Consider the following 23,945-nt stretch of genomic DNA (forward strand, 5'->3'; position numbering starts at 1 on the left):
AGAATTTTAGATTTTAGAGGCTATTGGGTTCATTTCTGGCTGAAAGAAACTTTCATAAACTCACTCTGTTGTGTGAGTTTTTTTTGTTTTGTTTTAAAATATAATCCAATGACTGATTTAGAACATTTCCTAGAAAGCTTTGGAAAAGCCAAGAAGGCTTTGAGTATGTATACTGTATAGTTTCTCACTTAGCTGTCATAAAGTGGGACTCCTCATTCCTTTTTATATTCAGACAATTTTTATTGATGACAGCACTTAAAAGCCACAATAAACAGCACTTAAAAGCCACAATAAACAGCTTAGTACAATACAACCCATGTCATTGATAGGTTTAGCTATTAATATTATGCCACCCCCTCCCTTCTTTCCCCTCTGCACAATGGAAATAATGGTTAACGAGTAACAACCTGTTACTATAAAAATTCAATAAGAGAATAGAAGTGCAATACGCCAAATGGCTTAAACCATAATTACACTGTTAATCCTACTGTTTTGCTAGTGTACTCACCCTATCAAAAGCTTTGTCAGCATCAGCTTACCAATAGAGATGGAATCTGCAATCACTGACTGTTCCTAGGACAATAGTATTTTCCTCAAATTCTTCATACAAATGCTCCACCCAAACCCTACCTGTACCTTGTGTAATAATCTAGGGAACATCTTTGCCATTCTTTATCTAACACTTTGACCAGTAGCTTGACCTCTATATTCAACAATGATATGGGGCGATAGGAGGCTTACAGTATATGATCACTATCTGGATTGGGCAAAACCAGGATGTGTGCCAAATTCAAGCCTAGCGGCATTGCCTCTACATTTGCCATAACGGTATACAATCCCGTCAATGGTGCCACAGTGTCCTCTCTCATAAGTTTCTAAAATTCTATGTGGAATCCATCATCCCCTGCAGCTTTCAAAGACGGGATCTGAAGGCTGGCCCATAGAACCTCCTCTGTACTGATATGGACATTAAGTTGCGCAATCTCCTCTGGCATCAACTAGGGTTTAGATATACCAGCAAGGGAAGATCTTGCTTGACTAACTTGCTGCACTTCTTCGAGGGAGCAAGCAGGCAGATAGACAAGGGTGAACCAGTCGACACTGTAAATCTGGATTTTCAGAAGGTGTTCGACAAGGTCCCGCATAAAAGACTACTTCGAAAAATTGCGAGCCATGGAATCGAGTGTGAAATACTCACGTGGATTAAAAACTGGCTGGATAGGAAACAGAGAATAGGGGTAAATGGACAATACTCGGACTGGAAGAGTGTCACAAGTGGAGTGCCGCAGGGTTCGGTGCTTGGACCCATGCTCTTCAACATATTTATAAATGACCTGGAAATTGGTACAACGAGTGAGGTGATTAAATTTGCAGACGATTCAAAGTTATACAGAGTAGTGAAGATGCAGGAGGATTGCGAAGATCTGCAACGTGACATAAACATGCTCGAGAAATGGGCTGCGACATGGCAAATGAGGTTTAACGTGGATAAGTGTAAGGTGATCCATGTCGGTAACAAAAATCTTATACACGAATATAAGATGTCCGTTGCAGTACTTGGAGAGACCTCCCCAGGAAAGAGACTTAGGAGTACTGGTCGACAAGTCAATGAAACCATCCGTGCAATGTGCGGTGGCGGCGAAAAGTTCAAACAGAATGCTAGGAATGATTAAGAAGGGGATCATGAACAGATCGGAGAAGGTTATCATGCCGCTGTACTGGGCCACCTGGAATATTGCGTCCAGCACTGGTCGCCATACATGAAGAAAGACACAGTACTACTCGAAAGGGTCCAGAAAAGAGCGACTAAAATGGTTAAGGGGCTGGAGGAGTTGCCGAACAGTGAGAGATTAGAGAAACTGGGCCTCTTCTCCCTTGAAAAGAGGAGACTGAGAGGGGACATGATCGAAACATTCAAGATAATGAAGGGAATAGACTTAGTAGATAAAGACAGGTTGTTCACCCTCTCCAAAGGAGAGAGAACGAGAGGGCACTCTCTAAAGTTAAAAGGGGACAGATTCCGTACAACCGTAAGGAAGTTTTTCTTCACTCAGAGAGTGGTAGAAAACTGGAACGCTCTTCCAGAGACTGTTATATGGGAAAACACCCCCAGGGATTCAAGACAGTTAGACAAGTTCCTGCTGAACCAGTATGTATGCAGGTAAGGCTAGTCTCAGGGCACTGGTCTTTGACCTAAGTGAGAGGAGGAGGAAGATGGAAAGAAGAAGAATAATGGAAAGTTAGTTCTGGTATGGAAAATCCTTGTAAGTCCTGGTATAAAACAGGTGAAGTGGGTTAAGAAGAAACCAGAGCTCACAGAAACTCTCCCCTCTCTCTCTCTCTCTCTCCCTGCAACTGATATCTATTTCTGCAGCTGATAAAAACAGTAGATTAACTGTGAAAAGATATTTCACACCATTTATCAGAAGGCATACAAGAATGGGGAAATACCCTGTTTTTAAGTTAAGTTAGCTACTGTGTCAGTGAAACTTGAGAGAAACAACAGGTCCTAATGCTGAGGTTTAGCACCAGGGCCGCACCCAGCCGGATATCATGCAAAGATGAACACAGCCCATGGTCAGAAGATAGAATTCTCAAGAATTATCATCTAATAACATATGTCAGAAATGTGTTAGGACACCACAGCAGGGTTAGGGTTTAATGCTCGGAATTGCTTATATGGTATAGGGAAGGGGCATTTACGGGAAAAGGTTAGGCCTTACAGTAAACAGAGCAAACGTATAACATGACGCAAATAAACAAGCCAATAAATGAATCTAGTTAGGTAGTGATGTATAAGAAAATAGCCAATAAAGATGTATCATGTGATTTAGGCCAAAGTGGTGTTGGCCACCAAGAAATGTATAAAATCAGGCCTTTAGGAGGAAGTAAGCAGAACAGACATCAGAGGATCCTCAGGCCTGAAGATCACCTTCTGTTACTCTATATGCTGAATGATTTATTCTTGTAAGCTGTTACTGATTTGTTAATAAATATAGATTGATACCAGTATATAGAGTGTGAGGTCTCCATCTCGAGGTAGGCCTAGACTGCTGAGTACAATGGACCACTGGTCTGACCCATCTGCGGCAATTCTTATGTTCTTACCAGCCAGATAGTTTTCTGCCTGTAGGCCTGTCTCGACTGGAGCCTCATAAAAGCTCTTATAATATCTATAAAATAGAGCACAAATATCCCTATCAGAGTATATCAGAGTCCCCTTCTCATCTTTTAACTGTAATATTCGTTTTAGACACTTTACGATTTATTACACGAGCTAGCAATTTCCCCCCTTATTACCATACCGATATAGGTGGTACTTATAAAATGCCATAGACTTACTTGCCCTTTGGTGGAGTTGTTCGTTCAATTCCACCTGTATTTCCATCAGTGCTACATAGTGATTGGGTCTCCCAATCGCCCCATACCTCTGCCTCTCCGCCTGCAACGCTTGTTCCATTCAAAGAATCTCTGTTTCTAACCCACTTTACACAGCTACATAGGTACTTTAGCTAATAATTTCACTCTGCAGCACAGCTTTCGCCACTTCCCAATAAAGTTTCGGCTGATCCACATTTGTCACTTCCCAATAAAGTTTCGGCTGATCCACATGGGGTGCATTGTTGACTACATAGTCCCGCCAACTGGCACACTATGCCAGTTTGTTTATACATTTTTGGTCCTTGGCCAAAGACAGCAGAAAGGTCCAGCTCCACTTCCTCCCAAGGTCTTCCCACCTCCCAGGCCATCAAAACCCAGGTGTGGTCCAATATAGTGTATTCCCCAATCTCCGCTTTCCAGATGGCATTAAAGAGATTCTCTGTTACAAACATGTAATCAGTGCATGATTGGGGTGTGTGTTCCCTGGAGAGGTGTGTATAATCTTTTTCCAACGGGTGCAGCACCTGCCAGACATCTATGAACTCCATTAATGCACAAAGCCTTCCACTCTAGCCCTGCCCCCCATACTAATGCTGTCCATATCAGGATACCTGATGGCATTAAAATCCCCACCAACAATCATTAGAGAAGATTCACAAGGCATTAAAATATTCATCACCTGTTTGTAGAATGAGCAGTCATATATATTGGGAGCATATATACTACAGAAATAAGTTTCTTTCCCCTCTACTAGCCCTTTAAACAAGACATACTGTATTTTTCGTTCCATAAGTCGCACCTGACCATAAGATGCACCCTAGATTTAGAGGAGAAAAACAAGAAAAAAAAACCCCATTCTGAACCAAATTCTCCCTGCCTGGCTCTGCACCCTGTCCCACCTCCCTGCCATGCTCTGTACCCTGTCCTCCCCCTCTGGTAGTCTAGTGGTAGGCCAAGGCAGGGACGGCACAGATGTTAAGGCAGATGATTTTTTAAAATATGCAATGTCACCTCAGTAACAACTATAGAAAAATATAGACAGCAGATATAAATCCTCAAAACTGACACATTTTGATCACTAAATTGAAAATAAAATCATTTTTCCTACCTTTGTTATCTGGTGATTTTTTTCTTTTCTTCCTCAGGCCCAACAGTTGTCCCTTCCTCCCTCCTTCCTTCCTATGTCCCCCTGAATGCCTTCCAGCCTTTGTCCTCTTCCTCCCCCCACCCCCCTGTTGTCTGGTGATTTCTTTCTTTCTCTCTTTCTTTCCTTGCTCAAGCCCAACAATTGTCCCTTCCTCCCTCCTTCAGTCCCTCCCTCCTATGTTCCCCTCACTGCCTTCCAGCCTTTGTCCTCTTCCCCTGCCCGCTCGCTGTATTTAATTACCTCCCGCTGCTGCTGCTGTGAAGACACGCCGCCAAAGGACGAGGGCTCCAGGAAGGATGACGCAGCAGCAGCGGGGTGGGGGGGGGGAGGCGCCTTGCTCAGCAGCGGGTCGAACTGTAGTCAGCGCAGCACTGCAAGCCATGGCATCACTTCGGCCTGAGAGTGAGGGACGAGTGGGAAGCCAGTGGTGCTTCACTCCCTCCGAATGGAACGAATTGCTGGGAACGGCCAGGCAGGTGCAGCAATTGCACGCCATCAGCCCAGAAGCCTTACACCCCCCCTTCCCCCACATCAATTCTGACGTTGGAGAGAAGGTCCGGGCCAGAAGGTCAGGGATAAGGCTTCTGGGTCGGCGGTGTGCAATCACTGCACCCACCTGGCCTTTCCCTTCTTCTACTTGCGGCGGTGAGAAACGAGTAGCGGCAGCAGGCGAGAAACCCTGATCTAAATAAGGTAACGGGGGGGGGGGGGGGGGTTGGGTATTCGCTCCATAGGATGCACCCTTTTTCCCACCCACTTTTTTTGGGGGAAAAAAGTGTGTCTTATGGAGCGAAAAATACAGTACCTGCCCTATTTTATCCGCAACTAACAATTGTAATCCCTTTATTAGTTCTTTACGAAAAAAAATGACTACTCCATTTTTCCTTCGGTCTGTTGCTGCCGCTTTCACTAAGTCCCCCACCCACCATCTTTTCAGTTTTGCATGCTCTACTGTATCTATGTAGGTTTCTAGTATCAGTGCAATATCAACGCGATGGCGCTGTAGATATAAAAATTTTGCCCTCTTAATTGGGGAGTGGATGCCCCTACATTTCAAGTAATTACTGTACATTAAGAGTATGTGTAAAATCCAAGATCTCCTCCCTGTGTTTCACCATGTCCAGTCAGAAGGAAGCCACCACTCCCTCCCACTCTGCCCAGGATCCATGCCCACTCTCGCCTATAAATTCTCACAAGACTAAACACCTGCTCGCCCATCCTCCCCCCCACCCATTCCCCGCCCCTCCCCCCTGCATCTCCCCACCCCATAATCCCCCAATGAACTCCTTGACCCACCAAAGGAGGACAGGTGTCCCAACTGGAGAACGACCCACCACCTGGCCCAGATGGGCTTCACCACTCCCATGCTCCCTCCACCCTTCTGTCATTCCCCACACATAAATTCTAACCCCATTCTTCACTTTAATCACCCACACAAACAATCTCAACCACACAAGGCTGTAGAACAGACCACAAAAACCATCAGCAATGCTAATCAGTAATCAGTCCCGACAAGAAGGTGGGCAAAATGGCCGCACACTGATCAGGCTGTGAGGCACGTCTGGGAGTTCTCTACATGGCAATTTCGCTCAGCTCAAATTACCTGAAATGTCGAAACGGAGAGGGAAGAGCTCTGCTGAGGCTTCGTGTGGCTCTTCGGCTACCGGATTCGGCAACATAGAGGATCTTTTACGTCAGATGCAAGTCACCCCTGTGATAGCGTCAGAAACGCTCCTGCTGGAGACACCGCGAGCTAGCAGATTTGTGGCGTCCTCCTTGGAACTTGACACCACTCTAAGCCCTGACGCCAGGGCACCGCCCCCACATCCTCAGAGCACCAGTTCGCCGCGGAGGGAACAGTCTGAGGGAACTCAGGTACTGCAATTCCGGAGGGAACCAAGAAGGCGGAGCTGAGCTGGACACCATGTCTTCGGAGGGTGTCCTGGAATCAAGCTCTGAAGCTGTGAGTCAATTTGGTTGCGTGAGGATGCAAGAAGATGACTTGAAGGGAGAGCAGGGAACTGGAGGGATTTCTTTGCCTTGCCTCCTGCCAGTCCAGAAACCCCAAGAGGTAACTTTAGAGTCTATATGGGACCTTGTAGCTACTCTGCCTACATTAATTAATCCCCGTTTTCAACATTTGGAAGAAAATATGAAAGCTCAAGGGACAGATATCAAGAACTTACAAACAGAGATCATAGATTCCAAAACTTCTTTAATAAATATCAACCAAGAATTGGCTCTTTCTAAAAAGACACAAGAAACTCTTATAAAGGACAATATTAATTTGAGAAGAAAACTAGAGTCATTAGAAAACTCATCACATTCAAACAATATCAGGCTGATTAACTTCCCAAGAAGTGCTTTGTATACTCCCAAGGGAATTGGTGAAGAAGTATTTTCTTGAAGTTTTGGAAATCCTGGAGGAATTACTACCTTCCTTATCTCAAGTGTATTACTTGCTGGGGAAAATTACAAAATCAACAGCAAGTTATTGCTTCTGATATGAATGCAACAGCATTACTTGAACTTTCAGTTGCTGAAACGGTTACATCTGCTACATTACTATTGATGGTGGCTATGGCCCCTGATAAAAATTGGCTTATGAAAAACTTCTTTAAACATATGCAGAAAAAATTTATAGGTTTAAAAGTACAAATGTCCCCAGATCTAGCTAGGAATACCCAAAGACGATGGAAGGAGTTTCTATTATTAAAACCTGGGGTTATTGCACTAGGGGCGACCTTTTTCCTACATTATCCATGTAAATGTGTGGTTTATTATTCTTTACAGAAATATGTCTTTTTTGAACCCTTTCAGTTAACGTCTTTCCTTTCAATGTCATGATTGGAAAAGGATAAAGTCAAGCCCTAAAGTATAGTGTATAAGAGGGGACTAGTTCAATTGAATACCAACCTGATCATGTATTCTATCTTTTGGTAATTATTGCCTTTTCTTTTTCCGCTTTCTACCTTTTGGATCTCTCTCATTGGGGACTAGAGCGATTAAGTGAAATTTTTTTCTTTATCTGTATTGATTTATGTACCTGATTTGTTCTTATATTGCTATCTGTACAAGTTTATACTTGAATGTATTATGAAAATGATAACAAAAGAAAAAAGTAATCAGTCCCCAGTACTGTTCAAGAGCAAAGTTCAAGGCGGCAGTGATTGCTCTTTCACCAGACTGGGTCGCCTATCCTTGCATGCTCTCCGCTGCCATTTCCACTGAGGTCCAATCCTCTCCACTAGCACTGTGCCTGTCTCGGAACCAGCATCTGCCAGAAGGTTTCCTGCATTCAAAGTCCGCAGAGTGGTCCATGATTCTTTTGGTGTGGTAACTCATTTTGTGAAGCAAATATTTTGTAACTTCTCACATTTCTCTTCTCTTTCATAGTGTCACTGCTGCCAGGTCTTGATAATCGTCCACTCACATCCCCTTCCAAGTATAATTGTGCTGCTTTTAGGCAGAATGAAATATTTCCTCCTTCACTCCAAAACTTTGCAGGCATAGCACAATGTCTCGTGACTTATTGTTGAGTGGCCGGCCCAGCGCTCTGCATCCGTTCCAACCGTAGCTCCTTTGGCACAGTCCCACTGCCAAGCGATAATTGCAAGAGGTCCAATCAAATCTCCCATGCCATCTGCAGAATATTCTGATAGGCCGCCTCCTCCGGTATCCCATGCAGTCGCAAATTACAGCAGCGGGTCCTGTTCTCTAGGTCCTCGATCTTATCCCAGAGATCCACATCAGTCTTGCTCAACTCAGCTATTTTTTCTGAGTGTCAATCATTTCCTCTTCCAGTTCATCGAGCCGCTCTGCCATGTGTTCCTGCCTCGTGCTCAGCTCAACAGTCTTGTGCTTCAGGTCCTGAACAGCTTGATTTATGTTCATCCAGAACACCTGCAGTTTCTTTTTAATATCTTTCATCAGCTCCAACATGCTCTCTGGGGTTTGTACCGCGGTGACTGCATCCCCCGACATCATTGCAAGATTACTACCTCGTGGAATGGCCTCTCCATCTGCCACCATTTTGCCAACACCAGAGGAGCCTACTGCCTTCTCTGGAGACATTCCGGACTTGTTCCCCATAAATTTATTAGCATCCAGCTTATGCCATGTGGTCATTCTAGCTTCCGCTTGGGGTGAATGCTTTTTCTGGAGGTAAGTGGGTCGTTGAGAGGATTTATCTCGCAAAATTATAACTGCCCCATAGGAGCTTCATTCCAGAGCGTCCTACCACGTTGGTGATGTCACCTCCTCCCCCCCCCCTCCCCCCGGTTATTCCTTTTATGTGGACTACATTGTACGATGTCTTTCTTCTTATAACAAGAAAATGTTTCCACATCTTCTTCAAGCAGACTATCCTAGCTGTTCTAGTTGCTCTTAGATCCTTGTATTTTATTAAAATAGATTTCTTTTGGCAAGTTTTAGTACTACTTTGATTTGGTTGCATGGTCCTGAGATTTTTTACTTTACTTTTTAATAGTGGACTAATTGCATTATTTCAACTGGGTTATTTTTCATTATTCTATCAGTATAGTAGTATCAGTGTAGCAGAGAATATAGCTGCATCAAGTGTTGCAGTCAAAGTGTTAATAATTATCTTTTATCCCAGGACAAGCAGGCAGGTATTCTCACATATGGGTAACGTCATCGACGGAGCCCGGATGCGGACGCCTCACAAGCAGACTTGCTTGAAGAAACTCAAAGTTTCGAGTCGCCCGCACCGCGTATGCGCGAGTGCCTTTCCGCCCAGCACAGGGTGCGTCTCCTCAGTTCTCAGTTTTCCGCGGAGCCGAGAAGTCCGTCTTTGACTCTCTGCGGTTTAACTTCGTTCCTTTGTGCCTTCTCTGAACCGCGGTTTGTATTTTTATTTTTTCTTCACGAATCGCTGTTCTTATTTTATTTCTTTTATTTTTAGTAAAAAAAAAAAAATTCTTCTTCCGTATGTTTTTTGGGACAGGCCGCTCGGCCGCAGCCCTAGGGCTTCGATCTTGCGGCGGCTATTTTTCCTTCTATGTCCCGGCCTGCCATGGGCTTCAAGAGGTGTAGCAAGTGTCAGCGTGCGATCTGTCTTACGGACCCTCACGGACTCTGCCTCAAGTGCCTTGGGCCGAAACATCATCCTAGGTCGTGTCTGCCTTGCCAAACACTTCAGCCTCGTGCTTTCAAACGTCGTTGTATTTTGGTGGACAAGCTCTTTGAGATGGAGTCTTCTACTGATCCCTCGACTTCGAAGGCGTCTTCGGCCTCTACTCCTGCCGAGGCCCCTTCTGCGCCTACTGTTTCCACCTCGAGCCTCATCGGACCTTCGTCGTTTGCAGCGGCTCTTGCTTCGATGTCCTCTGCTGTATCTTCCCCTGTTTCCTCAGGTCAGATAGCTCAGCAGTCGGTTCCACCGGTGGTGATTAAAGTGTCTAAGACTCCCAGGTCGAAGCACACTCACACTACCTTGAAAGAACCTCCAGCCAAAGCAGGTGGTCCGGTTTCAGACGTGGATCCATCCTTGCCGGCTTCTTTCCAGACCATGTTAGAGAAGCAGTTTATTCAGTTCCTTACTAACATGGGACCCAAACTGCTTCCTCTTATCCAGCCTGGGCATTCAGCAGACTCCCGCAAGGTCGAGCTGCTTCCTTTGCCCCAGACTGCCAAAGTCTCTGCAAGTGGCTGGTCTGGCATCCAAGCACGTGAAGCAAGGAGCAGATTCTTTGCGAGTGGCCTCGACGGGAATCCTCACTAAACTAAACTAAACTAAGCCTTAGGTTTATATACCGCATCTTCTCCACTGAAGTGGAGCTCGACACGGTTTACAGAGTTTAAAAAATATGGGAAGAGAGAAGAGAAAGAGTTTACAAAGCATAAAAAGAGGGGATGTAATCAGGAGAAGAGATTATTATATGCTAGAGAAAAGCCAGGTTTTCAGTTGTTTTCGGAATAGTTGGAGGGAGTACAGGTTCCGCAGCGGGACAGTGAGGTTGTTCCAGAGGCCAGTTTACCTGCGTGGAGGATGCCGTGTAGAGAGGGGAAGGATAGTTTATGTCTGTGGGCAGATCTGGTGGTAGTTGGTGTCGGGGCGAGGAAGGATAGAGGGATTAGGGGCGGAAGGATGCCTTGAATGATCTTGAAAGCCAGGCAGGAGCATTTGAAATGAATTCTGGAAAGTACTGGGAGCCAGTGAAGATTGGTAAGTAGAGGGGAGACGTGGTCATATTTGTGTTTAGCAAAAATCAGTTTAGCCGCAGTGTTCTGGATAAGCTGGAGTCTGCGAAGACTTTTTTTAGTTAGGCCTAAGTAGATGGCGTTACAATAATCGAGTTTGGATAGGATGATGGATTGCACAAGGACGGTGAAATGCTTTTGGTGAAAATAGGATCTAACTTTCCTCAGCATGTGGAGGCTGAAAAAACAAGATTTTGCCAGGGAATTCAGGTGATCGTTGAGGGAAAGGGAGGAGTCGATAGTGATGCCAAGGACCTTGCTTGAAAACTCAAGGTGTAGAGCAGGGCCTGTGGGTAGGGTGAAGAGGGCGGGCAGGTGAGCTAATTTTGGGCCGAGCCAGAGTAATTTTGTTTTTGATTCATTTAATTTCATCTGTACTGAGAGGGACCAGGCGTGAAGTCTCATTATGCATGATGTGATGTTCTCTTGGAGGTTTGTAAGGTTTGGGTCTGTTTCGAGGAGGATGAGGATATCGTCTGCATATGTGTAAATTGTTTCAAGGGGGGATAGTTTAAGGAGCTTCAGGGAGGTCATATATATGTTGAAGAGAATAGGGGATAGGGGAGAGCCCTGTGGAACACCACAGGATGGTGTCCATGAAGCGGATTTGGAGCCGTTTGTGTTGACAATGTAGGAACGATCGCGAAGGAAGTTTGAGAACCATTTTAGGACAGAAGAGTCTATCCCAATCTCGGAAAGTTGGTAGATTAGTATGTTGTGATGCACGACGTCGAAAGCCGCGGAGAGATCAAACTGTAGGAGAACAGCAAATTTGTTTCGGGCGTGTAGTTGTTGCACCTTTGAGATTAGGGAAACTAGGAGGGACTCGGTGCTGAAATTGGGCCTAAATCCATATTGGTAGTGTTGGAGAATGGAGAATCTCTCTAGGTAAGAGGAGAGCTGAGTGGCGACTATGGTCTCTAGAAGTTTTGTTAAAAGAGGGATGTTTGCTATGGGGCGATAGTTCGATGGTGAGGAAGGGTCAAGATCGGGTTTTTTCAGAAGAGGGGATAAGGCAATGTGTCCCATTTCGGTGGAGAACAGGCCCGATAGTAAGACTTTGTTTATGAGGTTAGTAAGGGAAGAGATGGCCTGTGTAGGAGTTTTTTTCGTAAAGGTAGGATGGGAAGGGATCTAGGATGCACTTGCAGGATTTAAGTTTGAGGCAAAGTTTAGAGATCTGGGTCTCGGATACAAGTTCGAATGTAGTCCATGACATGTCGGCAGGGATAGCGTCGGAGTCTTTCGGGGGGAGAGAGTTGTAGGAGATAGCTGAGGGAAACGAGCTCTTTATGGTAGTGATCTTCTCGTTGAAAAATTTGGCTAGGTCATTTGGAGATGGGAGGGGGGAGGGGGCGGAGTCATTTTTAGAAGTTAGATTCCGCCAGATGTGGAACAGTGTACTGTTTTGGTTTTTTGACCTGGAGATTTTGTCTCCATAGTAATTCTTCCTAGCTTTTTTTAGTACGGAGTTGTAGGATTTGATGTTTTCTCTCCAGGATTGCTTATCTAGGGGGGATTTTGATTTTTTCCATCTCCGTTCCAGGGCCCGACATTTCTGTTTTAATTCTCTGTGGTAAGGGAGGTACCAGGGAGCCTTGTGAGAATAGGAGATGGATTTAGTGGTTAGAGGGGCAAGGGCACGGTACGTGGATTCGGAAAGAGTCACCCAGTTGTGCCAGATTGAGTCAGGGTTCGTGTGAGTGGGAAGGGGAGGGAGTTTGTTGAGAAACTGGGACCAGAATAGTTCATTTGAGATCTTTTTGCGGTAGGTGATGGAGTTTGTGGCACGGGTTGGGGTATCAAGGGCTGACATGAAGATAGGGAGGCAGAAAGAGCCTAGGAGGTGATCCGACCAGGGGACATGTTCCTAACGGGTCGTATCTGTGGAAGTTTTATGCTCAGTCAGGTCAAGAAAGCTAATGATGTCAATGGAGTGCCCCTTTTCATGGGTAGAGGTGGGCGGGAAAGCAGTGAAGCCTAAGGAAGTGAGGAAGTCTTTGAACTCAGTTGAGTCATTGTTGGTGTTGTCGTCTAGGTGAAGGTTTATGTCACCTATGATCAGTAGTCTTTGGAATTTTAGATAGGCCTTTGTTATGGTCTCAAGAACAAAGTCAGAGGATTTATTCCAGGGGTTGGGTTGGCGGTAAAGTAGCAGGATGCCCAATGGGTGGGGGCGAAGTTCGTCATTTATTGAGGCTAGCATGAATTCCAGGGAGGGGTGACTACCCTTTTCTAAGAGCTCAACATTAAAGAATGATTTGTAGAGAAGGGCTAGACCACCTCCTTTTCGATTTAATCTAGGAGAGAAAAGACCGTGGTAGCCTGGGGGGACAGAGTTCATTTTGTGTGAGTAAGTCATCTTTTTCGATCCATGATTCAGTGATGCACAAAAAACCCGGATCAAAATCCTCAAGTAAATCTTTTACTATTTGGGTCTTATTTCTGACGGACCTGGCATTACAATAGAGAGTAGGGACTGGGGTGAGAGAGTCAGAGGTAAGGATGGGCAGGTTTGCTGGGGGAACAGGTTTTAGGGAGGAGAGGTTTGCACCTCGGTGCTTTTTGAAATGATGGGTGTCTGGAGGATACCAGCATGGGAATTCTGAGCCCAGGACAGATGTTGTTGGGGAATGTAGCATCGGGAGAGTTTGGGAAGAGGTTTTTGGGAGTGGGAAGTGTTTGTGAGGGAGCAGAGAAGGAGGATAAGAGGCCAGAGTGAAGGAATTCGGGGCGGAGCAGGGCTCCCACGCTGCCCGAAGTCATCGGGCCGAAGAGAGGAGCAGCCCCGAAGGCAGGGAGCTGCTTCTAAGGAGAGCGATGAGAGTCTCTGGACTTCGGGGTGGAGCAACGGCTCCCACGCGGCCCGAAGTGGCGGTTGGAGTGAGGAGCAGCACCCGATGGCAGAGGTGCTGCTCTCAAAGAAAACTCGGTCCAGCAGGGGAATTTGGGGGCGGAGCAGGGCTCCCACGCTGCCCGAAGTCACCGGGCCGAAGAGAGGAGCAGCCCCGAAGACAGGGAGCTGCTTCTGAGGAGAGCGATGAGAGTCTCTGGGCTTCGGGGTGGAGCAACGGCTCCCACGCGGCCCGAAGTGGCGGTTGGAGTGAGGAGCAGCACTCAATGGCAGAGGAGCAGAGTCTTTGGGAGTGCATCGAGGTTCCTCCACCAAGCTTCTGGAGTTTCGATCTACAGCCTCTAGTTCTATTCATCCAATGGCATCAGCTGCTCTCGTCTCTGAGGCGAAGTCTCCTCGATCCTCGAGATCTGGTTCCAGACACAGTTCTCACCGACGTTCAAGGCCTTCCTCAAGGCATCCTTCCAGGCATAGTTCTTCTCAAGACAGACCATCTTCCTCTAAGCCTCAATCTACTCCAACCTCGACTAGACCACCGACTCCTCGTTCGAGGTCTCCGATGCCGGACCTCTAGGATATTCCGGTTTCAATTGCCTCGTCCAAGTCACCAGGTTCCTTTGATGCCGAAGCTTCATCTTCGACTCAGGCTGCCTCGATGTCCTCGAGTCCTTCTCGAGGCAAAGCATTGGTAGATCATCTATCTTTCTCGTCTTTCCTTCGTCAGATGGCTGTGGACTTGGATTTTCAATTAGATACTGGCTCAAAATACTCTAGGGAGTATCTAGAAGTCATGCATCATCCTCAACCTCTGGCAGAGACTCTTAAGCTTCCACTTCATAAGCTTTTGAATCAAACTTTTGGTCGATGCATGGAAATACCTTTTTCCATACCAGCTGTTCCAGGCAAATTGGACTCTAGGTATAAAACTGTGCATCGCAAAAGATTTGACAACTCACAGTTATCTCATCAATCCCTCCTTGTCAAGTCCTCCTTAAAGAGGTCCCATCCTTCCAAGGTTTATACCACAGTTCCTCCTGGAAGGGAAAACTATGGACAAATTCGGACGTTGCATCTATCAAAATGCTATAATGTCCTCTAAAGTCCTCAATTATAATTTTCAATTCATCACTTATTTTGAATTTCTTTTTTCTTTATTGCCGAAGTTCTTGCATTATCTGGATACTCAAATGCACTTTGAATTTCAAGAGGTTATTGCTTCTTTGTCTCAACTCTGGTTGCATCTCCTCCAGTCATCATACGATGCATTCGAGTTGTCTGCTCGAGCGGCTGCTTGCTCTGTGGCTATGCGTCATCTTGCCTGGCTTCGTACCATTGACATGGACCCTAATCTTCAAGACCGCTTAGCTAATATTCCTTGTGAGGGCAATGACCTCTTTGAAGAATCTATCGAGGCAGCCACCAAGAAATTGTCTGACCATGAAAAATCTTTTTCTTCGATTGTCAGACCTAAGCTAAAGCCAGCTCCTGCCAAGCCTGCATGCCCTACTCTTATTTATCAACGGCGTTATGCTCCAAAGCCGGCTCCTTACACTCGCTCTCCTCTTAAGAAACAGCAACCTCAGAAGCAGCAAAAACCACAACCTTCTGCTGCACCTAAGGCTATCTCATTTTCCCCCTATAGGAGTTCGTCTCCATCATTTTTACGACCGATGGACGTCAATCACCTCCGACCTCTGGGTGCTTACCATCCTCAGAGAAAGATACTCTTCATTTCACTCGAGTTCCACCAGAGCTTCCTCCAAGAGATTATCCTTCCAATCCATCCCAGACCGCCCTTCTTCTTCAGAAAACTCAAGCTCTGCTTCATCTCCATGCCATTGAACCAGTTCCCTTGAAGCAGCAAAACAGCGGGTTTTACTTCCGTTACTTCCTTGTTCCGAAGAAGACGGGCGATCTGCGACCCATTTTGGATCTCAGGGCTCTCAACAAATTTCTAGTCAAAGAAAAGTTTTGAATGTTGTCCCTGGCATCCCTTTATCCCCTTCTCGAGTAGAACGACTGGATCTCAAGGAGGCCTACACTCATATCCCCATTTATCCGGCCTCCCGTCAGTACCTCAGATTTCGAGTGAGGAATCTGCATTATCAATACAGAGTACTACCATTCGGCCTGGCCTCATCTCCCAGGGTGTTCACCAAGTGCCTGGTAGTAGTAGCAGCAGCTCTAAGGAATCATGGTCTTCAGGTGTTTCCCTACCTCGACGACTGGCTCATCAAGGATTCCAAGTCTCAAGGGGTTATTGTAGCGACCCAACAGACTACCTGGTTCCTGCAAAGTTTGGGATTCAAGATCAATTTTCCCAAATCTCAGCTTCAACCCTCACAGACTCTACAATTCATTGGAGCTGTTCTGGACACTGTCTAACTCAGAGCATTCCTTCCACAGCAACATCTGAATGCTCTACTTCAACTCTGTCATACAGTGTCTTCCCGATCTTCCATCTCAGCGAGACACATGATGGTACTCCTAGGTCACATGGCCTCCACAGTACACGTGACTCCTTTTGCCAGACTTCACCTCAGAATTCCTCAGTGTACCTTCCATCCCAGTGGACGCAAGTTTGCAATCCTCTTTCTCGACACATCACAGTCACTCCTTCTTTGAAGCAGTCTATCTGTTGGTGGATGCACTCATCCAATCTTTCCAGAGGTTTGCTTTTTCAAACGCCCCCTCATCAGAAGGTCCTCACGACAGACTCTTCGACCTATGCTTGGGGCGCTCACCTCGATGGTCTCCGTACTCAAGGCCTCTGGACCAGTATGGATCGTCAATGTCATATCAATCAGTTGGAACTCAGCGATCCTCAGAGCTCTCCATGCTTTTCAACATCTGCTTCACGACATAGTAGTCCTCATTCGGACGGACAACTAAGTTGCCATGTCAACAAACAGGGAGGGACAGGGTCTGCCTCCCTTTGTCAAGAAGCTCTGAAGGTTTGGGACTGGGCAATCCGCCACAACACCTTCCTCTAAGCTGTCTACATTCAGGGGGCAAAGAATTGCTTGGTGGACAACTTGAGTTGTCTACTGCAACCTCACAAATGGACACTCCATTCTTTGCCTCTTCATTACATTTTTTCACAGTGGGGAACACCTCAGATAGACCTCTTTGCGGCTCCCCACAACAACAAACTGCCTCAGTTATGCTCCAGGATATAGTCTCCTCATCCCCTCGAGGTAGATGCTTTTCTTCTGGAATGGACGAATCTCTTCCTCTACTCATTCCCTCTCATTCTCAAGACTCTGGTCAAGTTGAAGAATGATCATGCCACCATGATTCTGATTGCTCCTCGGTGGCCGAGACAATCTTGGTACTCCCTTCTACTTCAACTCAGCAGCAGGGAGCCATACCTTCTACCAGTTTTCCCTTCTCTGCTTACACAGAGTCAAGGATCTCTGCTTCATCCCAACCTGCAGTCTCTACACCTGACAGCTTGATACCTCTCAACATAACTCCTCTTCAGTTTTCTCAATCTGTAAGAGACATTTTTGAGGCTTCTAGGAAGCTCACCACTAGACAATGCTATCACCAAAAATGGACTAGATTTTCTACATGGTGTTTTTCTCATCATAAAGAGCCTCAGCATTCCTCCTTATCTTCTGTTTTGGACTATCTTTTGCACTTATCCAATTCTGGCCTCAAGACTACATCTATACGAGTCCATCTCAGTGCAATTGCGGCTTTCCATCAGTCTATTGAAGGGAAACCCCTCTCTGCTCATCCGATAGTTTCCAGATTCATGAAAGGACTTTTCAAAGTCAAACCTCTCAAATCGCTTCCTGTGGTTTGGGACCTCAATGTTGTCCTTACTCAACTCATGAAGCCTCCATTTGAACCAATTGATAAGGCTCACTTGGAAAGTGGTGTTTCTCATTGCCCTCACTTCTGCTCGACGAGTCAGTGAGCTGCAAGCTTTAGTTGCTGACCCACCATTCACGGTGTTCCATCATGACAAAGTGGTTCTCCTAAATTCCTACCTAAAGTGGTCTCGGAATTTCATCTCAACCAATCCATCGTACTTCTAGTGTTTTTTCCAAAGCCTCATTCTCATCCTGGAGAATCAGCTCTTCATAAAACTGTAAACGTGCTTTGGCCTTCTACTTGGAACGCACCAAACCACACAGAACTGCTCCTCAACTTTTTGTTTCCTTTGACCCAAATAAGTTGGGACATCCTATTTCTAAGCATACCGTCTCCAATTGGATGGCGGCTTGTATCTCTTTCTGCTATGCCCAGGTTGGATTACCCCTTCACAGTAAAGTCACAGCCCATAAAGTCATAGCTATGGCAGCTTCAGTAGCTTTCCTCAGATCTACACCTTTTGAGGACATTTGTAAGGCTGCTACTTGGTCTTCAGTTCATACCTTCACTTCTCACTATTGTCTGGATGCTTTCTCCAGACGGGATGGACAGTTTGGCCAAACAGTATTACAAAATTTATTCTCCTAAATTGCCAGCACTCCCACCATCCCATTCTGGTTAGCTTGGAGGTCACCCATATGTGAGAATACCTGCCTGCTTGTCCTGGGATAAAGCACAGTTACTTACCGTAAGAGGTGTTATCCAGGGACAGCAGGCAGCTATTCTCACAACCCACCCACCTCCCCTGGTTGGCTTCTCTGCTATCTATCTGAACTGAGGAGATGTGCCCTGTGCTGGGTGGGAAGGCACTCGCGCATGCACGGTGTGGGCGACTCGAAACTTTGAATTTCTTTAAGCAAGTCTGCTTGTGAGGCATCCGCATCCGGGCTCCGTCGATGACATCACCCATATGTGAGAATAGCTGCCTGCTGTCCCTGGATAACACCTGTTACAGTAAGTAACTGTGCTTTCTCCAAGGACAAGCAGGTATATTCTCACATGTAATTGACATCATTCAAATAACCTGATACGGGCAGATACCAAGTTGTGAGGGAGTCCTGATTCCTCCTTCCCATGTCACTTTCTCCTAAGGAGGAGCTACCTATATTAAGGTGACTCTGGCATTGTGAGGGAATATCCAGCAGGAGGAGTGGTAGTGTCTTATAGACGACCTTAGTGCCCTCAACAAATACTTGGTGAAGGAGACTTTTGCATGATCTTTCTGGGAGAAGGACAATTGACTTTGCTCTCTAGACCTCAAAGAAGCTTACACTCATATATCCATACTGCCAGCTCACAGGTAATATCTTCGTTTTCAAATTGGATCTCATCCCTTCCAGTACGAGGTCCTGCCCTTTGGCCTAGCATCTACACCAAGAGGTCTTGCAAAGTGCCTTGTGTTGGCTGCAGCCCTTTGTTCATGGGGGTTTCATTTCTTTCCCTGTCTGAATGATTGGTTGATTAAGATCATCACTACTAGCTCAACATGCCATCAGATCAACAGTTTGTCTGCTGGAACTGCTAGGTTTTGCAGTAATCTGTAAGAATTCACATCTACAGCTGACCCATTCAAGTTTTTGTACCTTTAAAAAGAGTTGACGATCTCCTTCAGCAATGTCAGACAATATCTTCATTACCACGCAAAATGGTGCATCAGATGCTACAACTTCTTTGCCACATAGTCTCCGTGTACCACATCAGTTGTTTTGCACATCTCCATCTCAGAATTCTGTAATGGACTCTGTCAACCCAGTAGTCTCAGGCCACTGGTTCCCTCTCTGATCCAATATTAGTTACTACAGACCTTCGTCACTCTCTTCAGTGGTGGATGCTCCCATCCAAGCTCACCTGAGGTCTCCCAAACCAAACTCCACCTCGCCCGAGGTCTCCCGAGGCTGGGGAGCAAATATCAATGGCCTCCACTACTCAGGATGTCTGGTCTTCTCATGAGAGAATGCTCCATATCAATCTCCTAGAGATCCAAGCAGGCCGCCAGTGCTGCCAGCAGCACTTTTCATTCCATTGGAGGTAGGCATCCCCCATAGCAGTCCCGGCGTCCAGTGCGAAGGAGGGGTCCTTTGAGGCTCTATAAGAACCAAGAGAAGCCGTGAGGGGGGAGCCGCCAGTGCTGCCAACAGCACTCTTCACTCCATTGGAGGCAGGCAGCACCCGCAGCAGTCCCGGCGTCCAGTGCGAAGGAGGGGTCCTTTGAGGCTCTATAAGAACCAAGAGAAGCCGTGAGGGGGGAGCCGCCAGTGGTGCTAGCAGCACTCTTCACTCCATTGGAGCCAGACAGCCCCCACAGCAATGGAGGGGTCCTTTGAGGCTCTATAACAGTAATGGCTAACCTTTTTGAGCCCGAGTGCCCAAACTGCCGCACAAAACCAAAGAATTTTCTCAAAGTGCCAGCACGTCAATTAAACCTTAATAACAAGATTTTAGTATCTAAAAACTCTTTATAAAGTTGCCTGAACTATGTAACATCATTTTTAAAGGTTGGAATCTTTGTATTGTCAGAGAATAATAATAATAATAATAACTTTATTTTTATATACCGCCAACAATCTTGCGACTTCTAGGCGGTTTACAATAAAGAGAAACTGAACAGACAGCTACTTACAATCCTTTGGTTTTCATTTCAATTTATTGGCAATTTATAATGTTTTAATGATTTCATTCATGGGCCGAATACACACATACTTTTCTCTGTCGCCGCACTCTTTGACCAAAAGATTTGTAAGCCTGCAACCACGTCAAGGTAGACTCTTTCAGCAGCTCCCCTCTCTCCCTCTTACCTTTGTGGCCAAGTCAAAATGATCTACCAACAATAAAATTTTAAAAACACAAAGCACGCTATACGCAGAGAAAATGTTAATTATCATTTATATTCTGCGGGTTTTCAAAGAGGTCAAGGCAGATGACTTTATGCAATGTCACTTCAGTAACAACTATACAAAAATAGACAAATATTCCCCCTCCCTTTTTACTAAACCGCGATAGCGGTTTTTAGCGCAGGGACCTGCGCTGTATGCCCCACTCTGCTCTTGAAGCTCATAGGCTCCCTGCGCTAAAAAACGCTATTGCGGTTTAGTAAAAGGGGGCCATAGTGCAAAATATAGACAGCATATATAAATTCTCAAAACGGACACATTTTGATCACTAAATTGAAAATAAAATCATTTTCCTACCTTTGGTAATTTCATCAGTCTCTGGTTGCACTTTATTCTTCTGACTGCATCCAATATTTCTTCCCTTTTTTCAGCCTCCTGTATGCTTTCTCTCCTCCAGACCTCATTCCCTCCCCAAACTTTTTCTTTGTTTCACCCTGCCCCCTTCTTTCTTTTTCTCTCTCTCCATACCCCCTTTCATTCTGTATGTCTGTCTTTCTCTCTCTCTCCGTGCCCCATTTTTCTTTGTTTCACCCAGCCCTCTTTCTTTTTTTTTTTGGCTCCCTGTCCCCCCCTTTCTTTCTTTCTCCTTGCCCTCCCCTATGCCACCACCATTGGGAAAATGCTGCCACCGCCACTGGGGAATAGGCTGCCACTGCTGCTATCGGGAACAGGCCGGCGCCAAGTTCGCCCTGCTTCTCTTCCCCACGGGGCCGACCAACTCTCGCCACTCGACGTCAATTCTAACATCGGAGAGGACGTTCTGGGCCAGCCAGGCAGCGATTGGCTGGCCCAGAACGTCCTCTCCGACATCAGAATTGACGCGGGTGGCGAGAGTTGGTCGGCCCCACAGGGAAAAGCAGGGAGAACTTGGCACCGGCCTGTTCCCAATGGCGGCGGTGGCACTCAAGTGGCTAAAGAGACGCAGTTTGCCAGCCTAGGGAGAACACTGGAGGGTGGCCAGCTGTGCACACCATTGGGGCGTAAAACCGGGGCAGACCGCCCCCACCCCCACCTTGGTATGCCACTGTCTGTACCTCACTCCCTCCCTATGACCAAAAATTCTCCTTTCTTCTATTCCCCGTGTACACAACCATCTCTTTCCCTCCCTTCCTCTCTCCCAAGTCCTTGCCTTCTGTGTCCAAAAACCCATTCCCTCCCCCACCTCAGCATCTCTTTCCCTCCCTTCCTCTCTCCCAAGTTCATGCCTTGTGTCCAAAAACCCATTCCCTCCCTTCCTCTCTCCCAAGTCCATGCCTTCTGTGTGCAAAAACCCATTCCCTCCCCCACCTCAGCATCTATTTCCCTCCCTTCCTCTCTCCCAAGTCCATGCCTCCTGTGTCCAAAAACCCATTCCCTCCCCCACCTCAGCATCTATTTCCCTCCCTTCCTCTCTCCCAAGTCCATGCCTTCTGTGTGCAAAAACCCATTCCTCCCCCACCTCAGCATCTATTTCCCTCCCTTCCTTTCTCCCAAGTTCATGCCTTGTGTCCAAAACGCACTCCCTCCCCCTTTTGTGTTCCCCGTTTGCCTCCCAGCCCATCTTAGCAACTTTCTCAGCAAAATGTAGCTCGAGCCGCGTAGGCTTGTCTTCTATTTCCTGCCTGTCCCGCCGCGCACACATAGCCGATCGGAAATTTTCCCCAACTTCAGCGCTGACGTCGGGGAAGATTTCCGATCGGCTGTGTAAGCGGCAGGGCAGTCGGAGTAGAAGACGAGTCTCGCGGCTCGAGTTGTATTTAACCCCGCGGGTCCCCCATCGTCCCCGTTCAGCTCTCTCTCCTGTGCATCCCCTGGTAGTACTGCCCTGATGGCGGCCCTGCACGTGCCAGCTGCAGGGCCTTCGCGTGCCACAGTTGGCACGCGTGCCATAGGTTCGCCATCGCTGCTCTATATGAACCAAGGGAAGCCGCAAGGAGGGAGCCACCAGTGCCGCCAGCAGCACTTTTCACTCCATCGGAGAAAGGCAGCCCCCACAGCAGTCCTGGCATCCAGTGTGACGGAGGGGTCTTTGAGGCTCTATAAGAACCAAGGGAAGCAATGGTACATGGCCTGGGGTCGTTTGTCCGAAGGGGCATGGCCAAAGGGCAGGACACGCCCCTTCAGAGCCCGTGAGGAGTTGGGAGCGATCTGTTATCAATTCCTTCCACCATGGGCAAAAGAAAGGCAAAAATCCATCTATTACCCTCAGGTGTGGGCCCAATGGATCGGCACCTTATGGCTTCTTCATTGCCATGGATGGAAGAGCAGGTAACTTTAGGTACACAGTCTGCCTCCCTCTCCTCTGGGGAGCCATCACCACCTCCCCAGCCATTAAGCTTTGTTGGAAGAATAGAGACACCCTCCAAGACTGAAGATGTAACCTCTTCCTTACAACTGTCCCACGGATTTCATTCTCCTCCCACCTACTCCACAGGGTAGCTAAACCCCCTCCCTGTCCCACAGTTTCCCAGCGTCCCTCGTCAAGTTCAAAAATTTCCAGGGTTCTCAATCCCTCCCCCCCCCCTTCCTTACTAGGCCGGGCTTTAAATGCATCTATAACTTTTAGCGATTGGCACTAGGACTGCTTAAGAACTGTAGAGGCATGTTCAACTGTTAGAGGCATATGTAACCATTAGTGATTTGCATTAGGACTGCTTAAGAACTGTAGAGGCATTCGTAACTGTTAGAAGCATGTGTTACTGCCAGAGACATATATAATTGTCAGATGCATGTGTAATTGTTAGAGGCATATGTAATTGTTAGATTCATGTATAATGGTTAGATGCATGTGTAATTGCTAGTGACCGCAGTAGGACTGCTTAAGCACTATAGCCACTTGGGTCACCTTCAAGAACTACACCAATCCACTAAACAACCATACAAACTATAAATCAAGAATCTGCAGGGAAACCAACAAAATTTCTGAATCAGGAAGAAATACTCTACACTGCAAACATGAATCTCCTACTGATTTTACTAATCTGCCTGTTAAGTGGCAACATCGAAGACGTTAATTCATTCCACCTACAATTGCAATCAATCAACTACCCTGATCCATCTATTTTACACATCACTAACCCACAAGAAAACACAACAAATCACATTAATGCCATCTCAAATAAAAGAAGACATCAACGAACCCTCAAAAAAAGAATAAGGCAAATAAAACCCATCAAAACCACTACCTCTACCGAACCTACCACATTCGCATCTATTCCCTGTGCATATCTCAATACTAGATCTGTCAGGAATAAAGCCTTCCTAATTAATGATTGGATCATTAGCAAGCAAATAGCCTGTCTTTTTCTAACCGAAACATGGCTACTATTGGAAGATGATCCAATAATAATTGACCTCCTACCAGACAATTTCAAAATTCTTATGCTAAACCGCCTGGGAAAAAAAGGAGGAGGATTAGCAATTATTCTTAAAGAAGGTTTTGAGTTCGAATTACTAGATTCCAAAATGACCGACCAACTAGAAATTTTAGCCTGCAAAATTAGCAACTGCCAGTTAGAAGAATCCCTATCCTGCATATTATTCTGTGTCTCACCAAAAAGCTGGCCAAAAGCCAAAGAAACTTCTGTGA

General features: G+C 46.3%; 1 protein-coding gene across 8 annotated transcripts in view; it reads left to right on the plus strand.

The window, feature by feature from the left end:
* CREB3L2 (cAMP responsive element binding protein 3 like 2) overlaps positions 1-23,945 on the plus strand; it is a 316,327-nt gene that overhangs the window by 174,649 nt on the left and 117,733 nt on the right. The gene's annotated exons all lie outside the window — the stretch shown is intronic.

Source organism: Geotrypetes seraphini, chromosome 9, assembly GCF_902459505.1.
Source record: "Geotrypetes seraphini chromosome 9, aGeoSer1.1, whole genome shotgun sequence".
Classification (NCBI taxonomy): domain Eukaryota; kingdom Metazoa; phylum Chordata; class Amphibia; order Gymnophiona; family Dermophiidae; genus Geotrypetes; species Geotrypetes seraphini.